Source organism: Cyprinus carpio, chromosome B1 (genome assembly GCF_018340385.1).
Source record: "Cyprinus carpio isolate SPL01 chromosome B1, ASM1834038v1, whole genome shotgun sequence".
Taxonomy (NCBI): Eukaryota; Metazoa; Chordata; class Actinopteri; order Cypriniformes; family Cyprinidae; genus Cyprinus; species Cyprinus carpio.
The window spans coordinates 37,784,612-37,799,558 of record NC_056597.1 but is presented as its reverse complement, the minus strand read 5'-3'; the positions used below and the strand labels follow the sequence as shown (position 1 = coordinate 37,799,558).

General features: G+C 36.7%; 1 protein-coding gene across 1 annotated transcript in view; it reads right to left on the bottom strand.

Annotated features, from left to right (window-relative positions):
• LOC122135992 (lipopolysaccharide-induced tumor necrosis factor-alpha factor homolog) overlaps nt 1–14,947 on the bottom strand; it is a 613,569-nt gene that overhangs the window by 206,525 nt on the left and 392,097 nt on the right. The gene's annotated exons all lie outside the window — the stretch shown is intronic.

The following is a 14,947-nucleotide window of genomic DNA, read 5'->3' as shown; positions in this document are numbered from 1 at the left end:
GACACAGGATGCTGTAAGAGAAGTTGTCATATGCTGCCAGTAAAACAACTTTGTTTTCTGCTTATCGGAAAACAGTCTTCTGTAAAAACTGGTGTTCATTACGTTACCACATCATATACCTTTTGCCATCAGAGAGATCCAGATGAAGGACTGAAGCAGTAGAGCTGGACACACCTTTAAGATATGAGATTTAGCATTGAAAAACCTCCATGAAATATCTCATCTATCTGTCTTCACACACTATTCTGTTGTCATTATTGCATAACCTTCTACAGAAGCATGTAATAAAAGTATGTCTGCAGCCTTGTTTTTATCATTGCTTGACTTAAACCGACCATAAATGACCAGACTGTTCATTAGGTACTACTTTACGTCTTGTGTTAAAACACAGTGCAGTAAGCAATCGGTCATCGCAGTAATTTTAACTAAACATTATTTAAAATGAAATATATTACCATGATACTGTAGTCTTCTAATGATGAACATAAAAACAGCCTGTAAAAGTAAAGACGATGACTGGTGAGACAAGATACCGAAATAACATGTCCTCTTCCCTGTGAAACTATGAAAAAAAAAAAAAATGAACTCTAAAAAAAAAAAAAAAAAAAAAAAAAAAAACTGCTGACCACACTTCTCTTAAGTGGAGTCATAACTACTGGAAATACTGTGGCTCTGAAGGCGTCAAATGTCATTATTAGTATAGCTCATGCTTACCATGCATGATTTCCCACACTGTTTTTGACAAAGACTTGAACATGAGTAGACTTCATCAGTTGGAAATGATAAAAGGCCTGCATCGAAGGAGGAGCCTGGGCCATATTATGTACACTACAATATCTTACACTCTCAGGGGGAAAAAAGTACAAAAGCTTTTTCAAAAGCTACACATTTGTACCATATTTACACATAACATAGTAACTTAAAGGTAAATATTAGTACCTAAATGGTACATTTCAGTGACTTTTGATAATCACCACCCCACTGACAGCTTTTGTATGTCACAATGTCATATTTTTGTGTTCCTGGAACAGAATTATAGGCTCTAATAAACACTCAGCCTGTTTAAATGACTTGTTCCTCACTTGTATAGGCCTACTTGCGAAAGTAATGTTACATGGGTCCACAGACTGTTAACAGCGTTGCTGTCCACTGCTCATGTGTTAAAGCCCTCACACGAGCGCAACACGCTAAAAACCCGCGTTTTAAAACATCTGGAGCTCACAACATCTGCTCTTTGAACACATGGCTCTCCAGATGTAGGGTTATCAATGGATCTGTCCAGTAACTAATGATGAACGCAGAGTTTGAAGAGAAGCGCGTCGGTAAGTTGCTCACAGCTGACTGACTTAAAGGGATAGTTCACTCAAAAATGTGTTTACACTCCCACAAGTTGTTCCAAACCTGTAATCCATTTCTTTCTTCTGTTGAACATAAAAAGAAGATACTATGACGAAGAATGTGGGTAACCAAACATTTTCGGGCCCCCGAAGTGACTCTGATGATGACTCTTATTTTTATTTTTCCTCCACGATGGAAGTATACTGAGGACCCAGCAGCTGTTTAGTTGAGACACATCTTCAAAGTATCTTCTTTAGTGTTCAAGCACAGCAAAAACTTTAATGCAGGTTTAGAAAACCCTGGGTAAATTATGACAGAAAGTTTCATTTTTTGGGTGAACCATACCTTTATAGAGTTACAGACACATCCATGCTTCTAAAGGTATAGGCCTATTTTATTTAAATTTTAAAATTTGGATAGTCTGATAAGATAATATTCCATACATTATCAGAGCTTGCGTAGACACAATTGTTAAATGATTTTTAAACATGATTAAACAGAAAATAAATTTTATAGATTTTGGCATAATTAATGTTTCCACCCCATTTTATAATTTGGCATTTATATTTATCATAAATATATAATTAATAAATAATAATCATATATGTCATATACAATTTGGCATTTAAATTCTTTTTATTTTTATTTTTCACCCCGGGAATTATTATAATTTTATTATAATAAAGTATATTTTATTTTCATATAAAATATAATTTTATATTATAATTTATTTTAATTTAAATAAAAATGGGAAAATAAATGACATATTAATGTAGTCCTAATTTAAGCAAATGGATAAAAAATAATAAATAAATAATAAAAATTCATCCCATCCAGGGTACAGCTGCAGAACTGTGTCCAAAAAGGCTACGATAATAAATAATTATAAATATCACATTTAAAAATACAATATTAATGTGTTTCTGTTCTGCAAAGTTTACATACTTGAGCAATGTTTTCTCCTGTTTTATTGTTGAGCTATGAGTTCCTTACTGATTAATTTGTGTACTTTTTTTTGACTTCGTGAATGAGTGTCCCTTATTTTGTCTTGATGAAGGTGGCAACCCCTAGTGTAGGGTGATAGAAAATACAGTTTGTACATTATAAAAACCATCGCGCCTATGGAGAGTCTCCACAACAGGATAGCTAACCAGACTCTGTGTGTGCGCGCAGCTGCGCGCGCGCGTGAGCGAGCGTGAAACTTCCGCAAACTCTCCTCAGCCGTCCGTCAGTCATCATGTCCACCATAACGCCTAGCACTCAGCAGTGTGGCTGTGGCGCAGAAAGGAAAGCCGTCAAACAGCTCAGACTAGAGGCCAAAAAACTACGACGAATCAACGTAAGTATGCCAGCTTCAACAATAACCGTGAAAGAGTTTGGATTGTGAGAGTTTATGGATGAGTTTAACCGGTTTTGAGTCACTGCTAGTGCTAACGCAACCCGACAAAACCCACAACACTTAAAAAAGCGTTTTAACTCATGTATAGGTAAATAGCTTTAGTTTTTTGACGTCCGATATGCTTTTAATGTGTTTTATACGAGTTTTTTTCCTACACTGCCAGAATGGTATTCTTCTCGGGCGTAAGTTCCTCAGACAACTGTTTAGAAGTTTGTTTTCTCGTGCTCATTAATAATGTAATCTATGCAGACGGTGGTGGTACTGAGTGATGGTGTCAGATTACATACTGTGGGTACTTCATTGTAGTATTATGTTACTTTTTGCATACAGTTTGTAAAACCTTTGGTATGGTGTCCAAATCCTACAGTTTGTTTCTGTGTGCATTAATTATGGTGCCCCAGCCTGAAGACCCCAGTATGCAAAATGCCTTTTTTTTCTTCTTAATAATAATGTGCATAAATTTCACTATTAATGCAATGTTGGCCAATGTTATTTTGTCAAAGTAGTGTTTGTTTTTCAGTTACTGACTTTTTACATCTTATAAAATTCCTCATGCCACTTTGTTTTAATGCTCAAAAGCAAGCAGAGAACTTATAGAAAGCTTATTACACCATAAATGTATGGGCCCAAGGTACACCAATCGGCTTAAAAAAAAAAACACTCCATGTATGCATTAAATATGCACTAATTTGCATACATTTCCAGAACAGAATCCTGAACATTAGATAAAAAAAAAATGTATGCATTAAATATACACTAATTTGCATAGATTTCCAGAACACGAATCCCTGCAACATTAGATAAAAAAAATGTCCATGTATTACATATGCACTAATTTGCATACATTTCCAGAACAGAATCCTGAACATTAGATAAAAAAATATGTATGCATTAATATGCCACTAATTTGCATACATTTCCAGAACAGAATCCTGAACATTAGATAAAAAAAATTGTATGCATTAATATGCACTAATTTTGCATACATTTCCAGAACAGAATCCTGAACATTAGATAAAAAATATGTATGGATTAAATATGCACTAATTGGCATACATTTCCACGAACAGAATCCTGAACATTAGATAAAAAATATCCATGTATGCATTACATATATGCACTAACATTTGCATACATTTCCAGAACACAATCCTGAACATTAGATAAAAAAAATGTATGCATTAAATATGCACTAATTTGGCATACATTTCCAGAACAGAATCCTGAACATTAGATAAAAAAATATGTATGCATTAAATATGCACTAATTTGCATACATTTCCAGAACAGAATCCTGAACATTAGATAAGGCAAGGTTCAGAATTCTTGATTTTAACCCCTCTATAAAAAAAAAAAAAAAAAAAAAAAAAAATTCAAAATATAGACTAAAACTATTAAATTTGCTCAGGGGTGTGTGCACTCAGTGCATGTTATCGTTTAACATGTTGTCTTAATTGTAATTTCTGTAGGTTTCTCAAGCTGCCACAGACCTGAAGAACTTCTGCCTGCAGAACGCCCATAAAGACCCCGCTGCTGGTGGGCGTGCCGTCCAGCGACAACCCCTTCCGCCCGCCCAAGTCCTGCGGCCTCCTCTGAACGACTGCTGTCATACAACAAATGCATGCGCAATCAAAATGTGTCAGCCCTTCAAAAATGTAGATGAGTTTGTTTCTTCATCAGAATATATTTAGAGAAATGTATAGCATTTCATCACTTGCTCACCAATGGATCCTCTGCAGTGAATGGGTGCCGTCAGAATGAGAGTCCAAACAGCTGCTATAAACATCACAATAATCCACGAGGAATCCACAAGTGTGTGTGCTTTTAAGAAACAAAGCAAGACATTTTTAGCTTCAAAATGTTGCTTCTGGCAAAAATGTGTGTCCATAATCCATAATATTGTTTCCTCCAGTGAAAAAATCCGTCTTGCCTGAATCAGGAGAGAAATATGCACAGATCAAGTACTCATTTACAAGCAGTTCTAAATAAATAAGTTGGTGGATTTTGATGTGAGAGGACAACAGTGGATAGACAGCGGTTTTTACTGGATGAAGCGTCATTATGGATTATGGACTCATATTTCTTGTATTAAGTTGCAACACCTTATAGGTGGATTTGTTTCTCACAAACATGTGGTTTTTCACTTCATAAGATGTTAACTGATGGACTGGAGTGGTGTGGATTACCTGTGGATTATTGTTAAGTTTTTATCTGCTGTTTGGACTCTCATTCTGACGGCACCCATTCACTGCAGAGGATCCATTAGTGAGCATGTGATGTAATCCTACGTTTCTCCAAACTTGTTTCCATGAACAAACTCCCCTACATATTGGGTTGGCCTGTTCTCAGCAAATTTCCGTTTTTGGACTACTCCTTTAAATAAACTAATATCTATATTATATCTGATATTTCAGAGCTGGTGAAGCGTTTCAGATGCTGGTGCTGCCTTCAAGTGTCTGTTTCTCTACCTTTACACTACTCCATAAAGACCTCCTGGACCGCACTACACACACACAAAACACTACTTAGCATAGCAAAAAAAAAAAAGAAAAAGAACATTTTCTACGGTGTTCATTTTCTTCATATCGCACAGTTGCTGTCTATTTCCTATGAACTGTATTATGAGTAATAATATGTTGACTCTGCTGACTTAACAAAAAATGTATGGTACAATCAGCTGTAAAACCCATAACACATCCCATGTTTTTTGAAAGCAATTTTATATACCAACACTATTTTAATAGTATGCGTATTTTAATAAAACATAAAAGACTTCCTTGAAGATTTGTATGAAGTTTTCCCTGGTTTATGTGGAAGGAATGAAAAAATGAAACTATTAGAGTATTTTTCCTATCAGAAATTACATGACCTTTTTTAATTATAGTCTTTTACTAATTTATGGCCAGCAGGATTTGGTTTGAAGGTCGTTTGTAAACATGCTTTGTGTCCTCAACAATACACACGTTGGATGTCTCCTTTTATCTGTTGGAGTCTCGACTAATGATCTGATGAGTTGAATCTAGTGTGTCTGATGAGGAGGACATACAATATGTGCAGTGTTGAGGAAACCCTGATCCCATTCCTGATGAACAGGTTACACTAAAACCTTTTTCTTATTCTTGTTTCATTGACTTTGCTAAACTTACTTTTAAAATAAAGTGTTTATTGATCATTCAATTGGTTGTCTTTTGTTGAATGGGCTTTAAAATGCATTTTTAAATATTATAATTGAAGTGTGTTTTGTATCTTGATATTGGTGTCACACTGTGAGCTCAGTTTTGCTCTGTGATCAGTCTTATGTGAACCTTCATTACTAATCTGCCTTCTGAAAGTGAACAATTTGTTTTTGCTCTGGTAAGACATACTGTATATAAGTTATGATATTTGCATATTCATATATATTTAGAAAGTGAATTGATGTAGAAATCCATTTTTGGTAAGTTACTTAATGTTACAAATTTAAAAATTGCACAAAAAAAAAAAAAAATTGTTGCTGAAGGAAATGATTCAGGAAGAATCTTTCAACAAGCTTTCGATTTTCACAATCACGCTGCCTTTTATTTTTTTATACACGGAAAAGAAAAGGCTGTATATTGCATTAGATGCCAGTGTTTTATGCTGCAGTGATTCTTTTTTTTTTTTATGTCATGCTGATGTTACAGTATCTGCAGAGTCTGGTCTTATGGAGCACAAACAGTTTGCAAGATCCCCAACATCCCATAATAGAGCTCAGGACTGCTCAGGTAAGCCGGTCACACACACTTGGCACCATGCGAGGCAGACGATGCACAGATAGAGTTTGTGTTTCAGAGATGCTGAAACTCCTGATTCTGCCTCATCTCCTGATGAATAAGCACGTCACAGCTTCTGGATCTTAGAGAGGAGCGCAGAGACCTCATCAACCCATTACAGGTGCACAAACCCCTGAGCCTCTCTGAACATCACGGTTCAGGTGAAGCTCACAAAACCTGTCCTCAAACCATCAGCAGCTTTACATTTTGCATTGAGCTTTGACATTGCTTTCATTTTAGGTGTTTATTTTATTTCTCATCACTATATATATCACACTTTTTTTACTGCCTTAACTGTATTTATTTTACTGCCTTTTAATTTATATTAAATTATATTTTGAGATTCCAAAATAAACAATATTCTGAAATTAAATGTTTTATTATATTAATATTGTTATATTACCTTCCTAATGAACATATTCAATTATAGATTACATATTCGATTTTGCGACCTCCTGGAAAAGAGAATGTACATCTCTAAGGGTTTGCCCCCCGTATACAGTGGGTACGGAAAGTATTCAGACCCCCTTAAAATTTTTTCACTCTTGTGTTATACATTGCAGCAATTTGCTAAAATCATTTAAGTTAATTTTTTTCCCTCAATTAATGTACACACAGCACTCCATATTGACAGAAAAAACACAGAATTGTTTGACATTTTTGCGGGGCAGATGTTATTAAAAAAAAAAACGAAATACACATGGTCCAGTAACAGAAACTGTGAAACTTTAGCACATTAGCAGCTTTGATAATTATAGGCAAAAGTCACTACTACCAACCTATCACCAGCTCACTTTACCCAGACCACAAAAGAAGACCTTTAGAAGATTTATTAAAATATACCATAAAAATAGTCCATCTTTCATATTCATATGCCCTTGATAACTTAATTTTTCCTTTTAGTTTTTCCACAGGAAAAAAAAAGGCGTAATGGGTTGCATAAATAATAATATGATTTAATTTGGGGTGAATTACTCCTTTGGAATTATACTTGTCCCCAGCATTTAATCTGCATGTGTGTGTTTCAGAGATGAGAGTTTGAGTGGACAGAAGGCGTCCCGTTTGAAGTCAGACTTCTTCAGTTTGTCTGCAGTCAAGAAAACCTTGCAGTGGTACAGGAGAGAAAGCACAGCGATCAGCAACTGACGTACACACACACAACACAGAGATCATGTTTTACAGAACTCACATCACCACTGTAATTCAGCTGTGTGTGTGCAGGTGCAGCCGTACCGGGAGCAGCTCTCTCTGTCTCCATGTGCCACACCGCTATCTGAGGGGTCAGGAGGTCACGTCAGGATCCTGTCTGAACATGGTCATGACCACCAACACCCCTGAGCTGTACTCGGCTCTTAAACTGCGCTACTACAGGTCTAATATCTGACACTGTACCTCATGCAACCACTCATGTCACTGCACAGCTGGACTCAACAGGAGTTATTTTCTCTGTCTCAGGTCAGAACGGATCCTTCAGTCACCCCGGTGACCGCAATATGGACTGGCCCTTTTAGTTTTACAGACTTTTTTTTGTGAAGAATCAGTGTTTTCAAAAGATACATTTTTGAAAAAAAAAAAAAAAATTTAAATAAAGGTATACCATATGTATAGAATTACCTTGTATTTGTTTTATATTTAACTTACATATTAACATCTCTCACGAATGCACACATCCAGATCAATAATTGCATTTATTATTTGTGTACACTGCAACTGAGACCAGAGATCTAGTTGTCAGAATGCCTATGTTTACATTTCACTCAGTAGTCCACAAATACCTCTCAGTGTTTTTTTTTTTTTTTTTTTGTTGTTTTGTTAATGTGTTTGTTGTTGTTTTTTTTTACGTTGGTTTGTTTCTTCATCAGAAATGTAGCATCACATGGCCATCCAAAATGTAGATGAGATTGTTTCTTCATCAGAAATGTAGCATCACATCACTTGCTCACCATTGGATCCACTGCAGTGAATGGGTGCCGTCAGAATGAGTCTAAACAGCTGATAAAAACATCACAATAATCTACAAGTAGTCCATCAGTTAAAGTCTTGTGAGGTCAAACTGTGCATGTTTGTAAAAATAAATAAATAAATAAATTATAATAATAAAATTCATCAAGACATTTTAACTTAAAACATCACTTCTGGCCAAAATATATGAGTCCATAATTCATAATAACAATTCGTCCAGTCAAATGGCACCCCAGTCAACCGCAGAGGATCTACCCATCCACACTTTGGATGGTCTGAGGGTGACTACATTTGCAGCAAATGTTCATATTTTTGATTGAACTTTTACATTAAAATGAGAATATTAATTTCCACCTGTAATATTTTTTGCTATATAAGATGAGAATATAAGGATCGTAATGAAAGGTTGAACTATTTTTCATAAAACACTTAGCAAGTTGCTCCATATTGTTATTGCAATTTTGCATACAGTTTAACAGGTTATCTTTTAAATTCCTACAATATTTCAAAAAAGCGGTCTTCTCCAATCAGTGTCAATAAACAGCGTGCTCTCATAGTGACAGCTTACCCCGTATGGTGTTACACTAGCAACATCCCGTCCACAGTTTAAAAGTATTCTTGCTTTATTTCAATCTGCTCCACCAATCGTTTTCGTCGGTTCAGAGGGCAATTGGCAAACTCATAGTGTCCAGAATTGGCTCTTGCCGTGAACGTACACCCTTTTCAAACCCACAGCGTGACACTAAGCGACGTGCTTCACGGTTCTGTAGCACCTGGGGATTGTCATGGCATTTTTTCTCTTCTCCATTAATCTTGTCGGACCTCATGAGATCTATGTAGTCGACAAATCAAGACCTACTTTCAGCCCTGTGAGGATTACATGCGGTCCTGGCAGACATGATCATAGTCTGCAGCGGCCAGCAGAGCGTTCAGAAACGCGCTCCTGGAGTCTCCAAGCGGCCCGACGCTGAGCGCGACTTACCCTGACTACGGCTCCCGAAATAAGAGACCCGGAACGACGCAAGAGACACCCGCAGCAACCCATCCGGAGAAGAAGTTCTGCAGTCTTCTGAACACACACAACGAGATGAGCCTAAGCCGTTTGTTCCCTCCGCCACTACTTACAAGACCGCGGCTGATGAGACGTGACGTGCCCGTACTTGAGCCAGTACCGTGTGTCCCCTGTGCGGAGCCACCGGGGCCCAAAGCCACACCAAGAGATTCCTGCCCGCTCGTGCGACAAACCTATCAGCCCTCCGTGTAACGCCAAAATCAACATAGCGTTGAACCGCGACTTTTCTGAACGACGAAGAAGATCTGGCCACGCGTATACAAGAAGGCACTTTTTTTACGTATCGTTTTAATAATTCCAGTTTTAATTGCTTCCATCCATAATGGCTTGTGTGAAAGTTTGCATGCAATGTGTGCTCTTTTGGTAGTGGTTTGATTTTGCAAAACGGTTTTTTGTCTTCCGCTTGTGTTGCAGTGGTGTTGTTTTTTCACTCTAACAAAACTTGTACCACAAGCCAGTTGCTTGCCACTACAGGGTGCAACCACTGTGACCTAGCGATCGCTTTCTTCTTATTGTACAAAAAAAAAAAAATTTCTTGTTGATTAAATCTGTGGTGAAATATAGTAAACGCTTTTAATGTTATTTACATGTTTTGCTCTTTTAAAGCTTGCCTATACCTTTGGCATTAACAGTTAAAAAATCGCCGTCGTCTGTTTTATGTTTCTATTTTACAACATTTGGAAAACATTATCAGGCCGTTTTGTTCACGTGACAAGGAAGTTCATGATATAGTTTAAAAATGATTTGTACCTTGGGACAAAAACAAGAAACATGAAACAGAACTTTTGGAACCCTGTGTGTCATATCACAGCACTATCAGCTTAACTTGGTTCAGTTTGACTACACTTTTTTTTTTTTGTTTTTTTTTTTTTTTTTTTTTTTTTTTTTTTTTTTTTTTTTTTGTAGTTTTAAAACCATGCACTTCACCGACAATCAAACGTGCACACAGCAACAACCAGAAAGATTCATTTTATTTATGCCCAGAATGTTTTTGAACAGCGAATTTGGATCTTGCCCGATTTTATGACTGGACACTTTGAGAACCGGCTTGCTAAGGTTACGGACCCTTCAGTCCCTTGGGGTAACCACCCGTGACTGACAGAATTACATTGTTTACTATGCCTTGAACCCATAGGAAAAGTGTTAACTTTAGGCTTACTGAAACAGAGCAACTTCTAATGCAGTTTTTGACCTTTTGCTCAAATCAAGTGCTCTAACTGAACATTGGAAAACCATGCCTGCTATCTGAACTCATCCGTTGCCAATTATTCAGTCTTTCTTTGTTTACATCTTGTTTTCTGTAGTATTATATCATGTGCAGTAAAATACATTCAAATATATTGTTATTATGCTATTTTTCTGATTTGGAAGCGGAGGTTTTTCTGCCCTTGTTGCCCAAAGCCAATCTTCCCTCATCTTCCTGCGTGGCGTCCATCAATAACTGACTGCAAGAAATACATCAAAATTACGGTCCTGTTCAAAGACTGTGTCTTTACTGTTATTTTATTAATACACCTAATGGTTGTAAACCACCCCCCAGACGCAAAAAACACAAAATCAGATTTGGGTCCAAGTGCTCAAAATAAACTCCTGACTTACTTCAGAAAGGCATATCTTCTGATTAGGTCACATACAAAGCTCTGTGGCATCCTCCAGATCACAGGAGGCTTCTAGAGATGGGAGAGTCCTCCACACTGAGACAAAATATAAAACCATGAAAAATACACACCTTGCCACTGCCTGCATTAATATTGTTTTTTCTGGACAGTAAAGTCGGAAATTTAACCAACCTCGACGAACCCTAAACAGACCTCCAGATAACATTCAAAGTCAATGGTTGTCTCACCCTCAAGAGGGATGTTGTTGAGCTGCCCCGAATCTGTCACCGAGTGCATGGTTAAAGGTCCTGCGAGGGATCCGGTTCAGCGGCAGGATCCGTCCGGCCAGCCTGAGCATCACTCAAGTAAACTTACACACTCTGTAAAAACTAAGGATACACTCAGTTTTAGTAACTTAATGCTGAACTTAACAGAATATGTGAGAGTAGTGGATACCAAAACCTGACATGCCTAATTTTAGGCAAATAAAAAAAAAAACCAGCATGTAGTGGTTTTGGTATTTCAAAGGAATATTAGACACTGGTTTGATGACAAATAACACTGATTTCCGTCAACTAACACGTATATTCTAGCCTTTTCCCTCACCAAAGCTATCTGAGAAAGTCCTATGATGACTACTTTTATGTGCTTTTTATGACTTTTCTAGCTTCTTAAAAGCACTTCAGAGAACATTCCTGCCAGTGGATATCTTCTTGAAATAAGGCTTTGAAATGAAGAATTTTTTTTTTTTTTTTTACTTTAAATCATCCGTATCTAAAGCTGATCCTGGAGGGACAGCATCCTTCAAAGGTTAGCTCCAACAAATATGCATGACGATACTTCTGATTCTGAAAAGCTGAATTAACTGGTTTTCAGGCTTTGTTTGATTAGGGTTGAGGTGACACAACTTCTAGCAGGACAGCCGGCCCTTCAGGAGCAGGTTTGCGACAGCCACTTGCCTTGAATTGTACTGTAGGTCATCGTCATCAGAAATAACTCCACTTTGCACATCTTCATTATCACCACCTAATGGAGCCCTGCCAGGTGTAGATCAAGCTCCACACGCTGTTGTTCTCTCTCAGTCTGCCTGTTCTCTCGGCTGTGAAGTCTGAACGACTCAAACTTTATCTTCTTGTCTCGTGGATTACCAGGACGGTGCACTGACGGTCTCATCGGCTGCAATCAATATCACGAGCATCCGCCCACTGGTTCAACTGGTGTGGGTCATCTAAGAAGAGGCGTTCATGTCACATTTCACACGCACTGCACTGCTTAATCTCATCACCTCCCACGACGCGTTCTTCTCCAAACTGGGGTAGCTTCATTGGCCCTCCTTTGGGAAGCTTCAAGTGAACCGGCTAATCACAAACCTCTTCTTGAGCGGAAAAACAATCAGTTTTAGTCCTTGTTGACATCAGCTAAATTCCACAGTACCAATCTCATTGTTGACCTCACGGCTATCTTCTCTACTGTTTTTTTCACAGCATTTTTTGCTCCATGCCATTCATTTCCATTTTTGCTCAGGAGGGTTTAGATCATCAGCGTCAGCATGGATGATTGCATTAACAGTTTCATGATTAACGACTCCCTTGACATGCATTTGGCATATGCTTACTACAATTTGTACTATTTTGGCACTTCTGTTTTCCTGGACTGTAGAATTTTTCTGGATATATTAAAATGTACCTGGATTACCTCTTTTATCCATTTAGATTCTGAATGGTTAAATGAATTGTAATCAAAACTTTAGGTCTGATTAATTTGAAATCCTACACATTATAGTTTAACAAAAATATTAAACGTTCAGCAATAAAAATATGAAATAGTTTTAATTTTTTCCCCAAATTTAGTTTATCTCAAACCCCCGCTGTTTTAATTGGATTAGCATTTTTCTGATTAATTTTAATGGTCTAATGACATTTTAATAATCTGAAGCTATGTTTAATGAATTAAACTCAATACAATAATATTTGGCCATTTGAAATGTTTTACTTTCTTCAGAAAATCTGTGTGTGTTGTTTTTTTCTTTATTTTTAAAGGAATAATCACACTATTTTTGATATTTGTGTTATTTAACATTTAATTATTGCATGTTTGCCTCATATTTGAGTTTGCATTTCACTGTTTATATTCATTTTGAGGAACACTGAATCTGTTTTTGTGCAAGGGAGTGGAGTAAATGCATGCTCACATTTAGTCAATACAGCAAGCATTGTTACACAGTGCACACAATGCTTCGGCACTTACTCCAGATTTCTCTCAACAAAGGGAAGAAAATAGGAAATCAAAGTAACTAGTGTTACTTGTTTGAAAAAGTAACTCAGATATTTTCTTGTAAATAACAAGTAATGTGTCACTTTACTAGTGACTTGAGTAATTTAAAGTAATCTGATTTCATAATTTATGTTACTTGTAATGTTACCGCTGATAAACACACGTTAAGCATAGACTTCTTCTTTCTGGTCCAGATGCGGAGCTGGAGGTAAAGACAGAGTCTGATGTTGTGATGGAGGGAGACTTTATTATGTTTATCTGCGGTTCATGCATCCCCTCCATGACTGTACCAACCTACACTTGGATGAAAGATGGGCAACTGCACAGTCAACATCATGGGGACAACATACTTGTTTTGGAGTCTGTCGAGCCGAAGAATGGAGGCCGATATTCCTGCACCATAAGCGGTCATGAGGGACTCAACTCCACATCTACTGAAATCACTGTTACACCTGGATGTAAGTTAGCTGAGAGCTTTATTTTGAAATATCTCAGGTGTATTCAGAAAGAAATGATAGTTCTTTCTGCAAGGAAAAAAAAATCAGTATTGTTTATTAACAATCAGTTTGTTTCAATGTTTACATTTACATTTACATTTAGTCATTTAGCAGACGCTTTTATAGAAAGTGAATTACAAAGGAGGACAATGGAAGCAATCAAAAACAACAAAAGAGTAATGATATATAAGTGCTATAACAAGTCTCAGCTTAAACGCAGTACACGTAGCAAAGGCTTTTAAATAGTATAATAAATCAAAAGAAAACAGATAGAATAGAAAAAGAATAGAGCAAGCTAGTGTTAGAGGTTTTTTTATAATTGTATTATAAAAAAAAATAAAAAAGAAATAATACAAATTTTTTTTAAATAGAATTAGAATAGTGAGTGCAAAAGTGTTATAAAGTAAAATAAAAACAAGTTAGAGGGTCAAATAAAGATGGAAGAGATGTGTTTTAAGCTGATTCTTGAAGATGGCTAAGGACTCAGCTGCTCGGATTGAGTTGGGCAGGTCATTCCACCAGGAGTGGAATAATAATTGAGTGATAATTGTGAATTAGTGATGAACAGTTGCTGTTAACAAACAGAATCACTGAAGAAAAGAGAAACACAAGAACTACAACTGACTTTAGACACAGCCTTAGATAAAATAAACTGAAATAAAATACATTAAATCTCTCAAGATCTGATTAAACAACCCCACAAACAGCATCACCAGCTCCATTTATTAATAACCAGACTGACTGTATTTCTGTCAAACGTCTACAGAAGATCTAATTGAGAATGAACTAAGGTTTAGATGTTGATTTATTGTTTCATTTGAAGTTACCATGTTAGAGATCAGTGTTTGCTTTAGTTGGGCTCTTGACCCTCGGTTTCTGTCTTAGATTATTTTTTTTTGGACGTTGTAACCATGTGTTTTTGAAACATGTCTGTTATAACTCAAAAACCCAGAGAAAATATGGTATTGGTTGTTATACAGCATATTGGTGATGATAATCATCGATGAGTAGAGTTA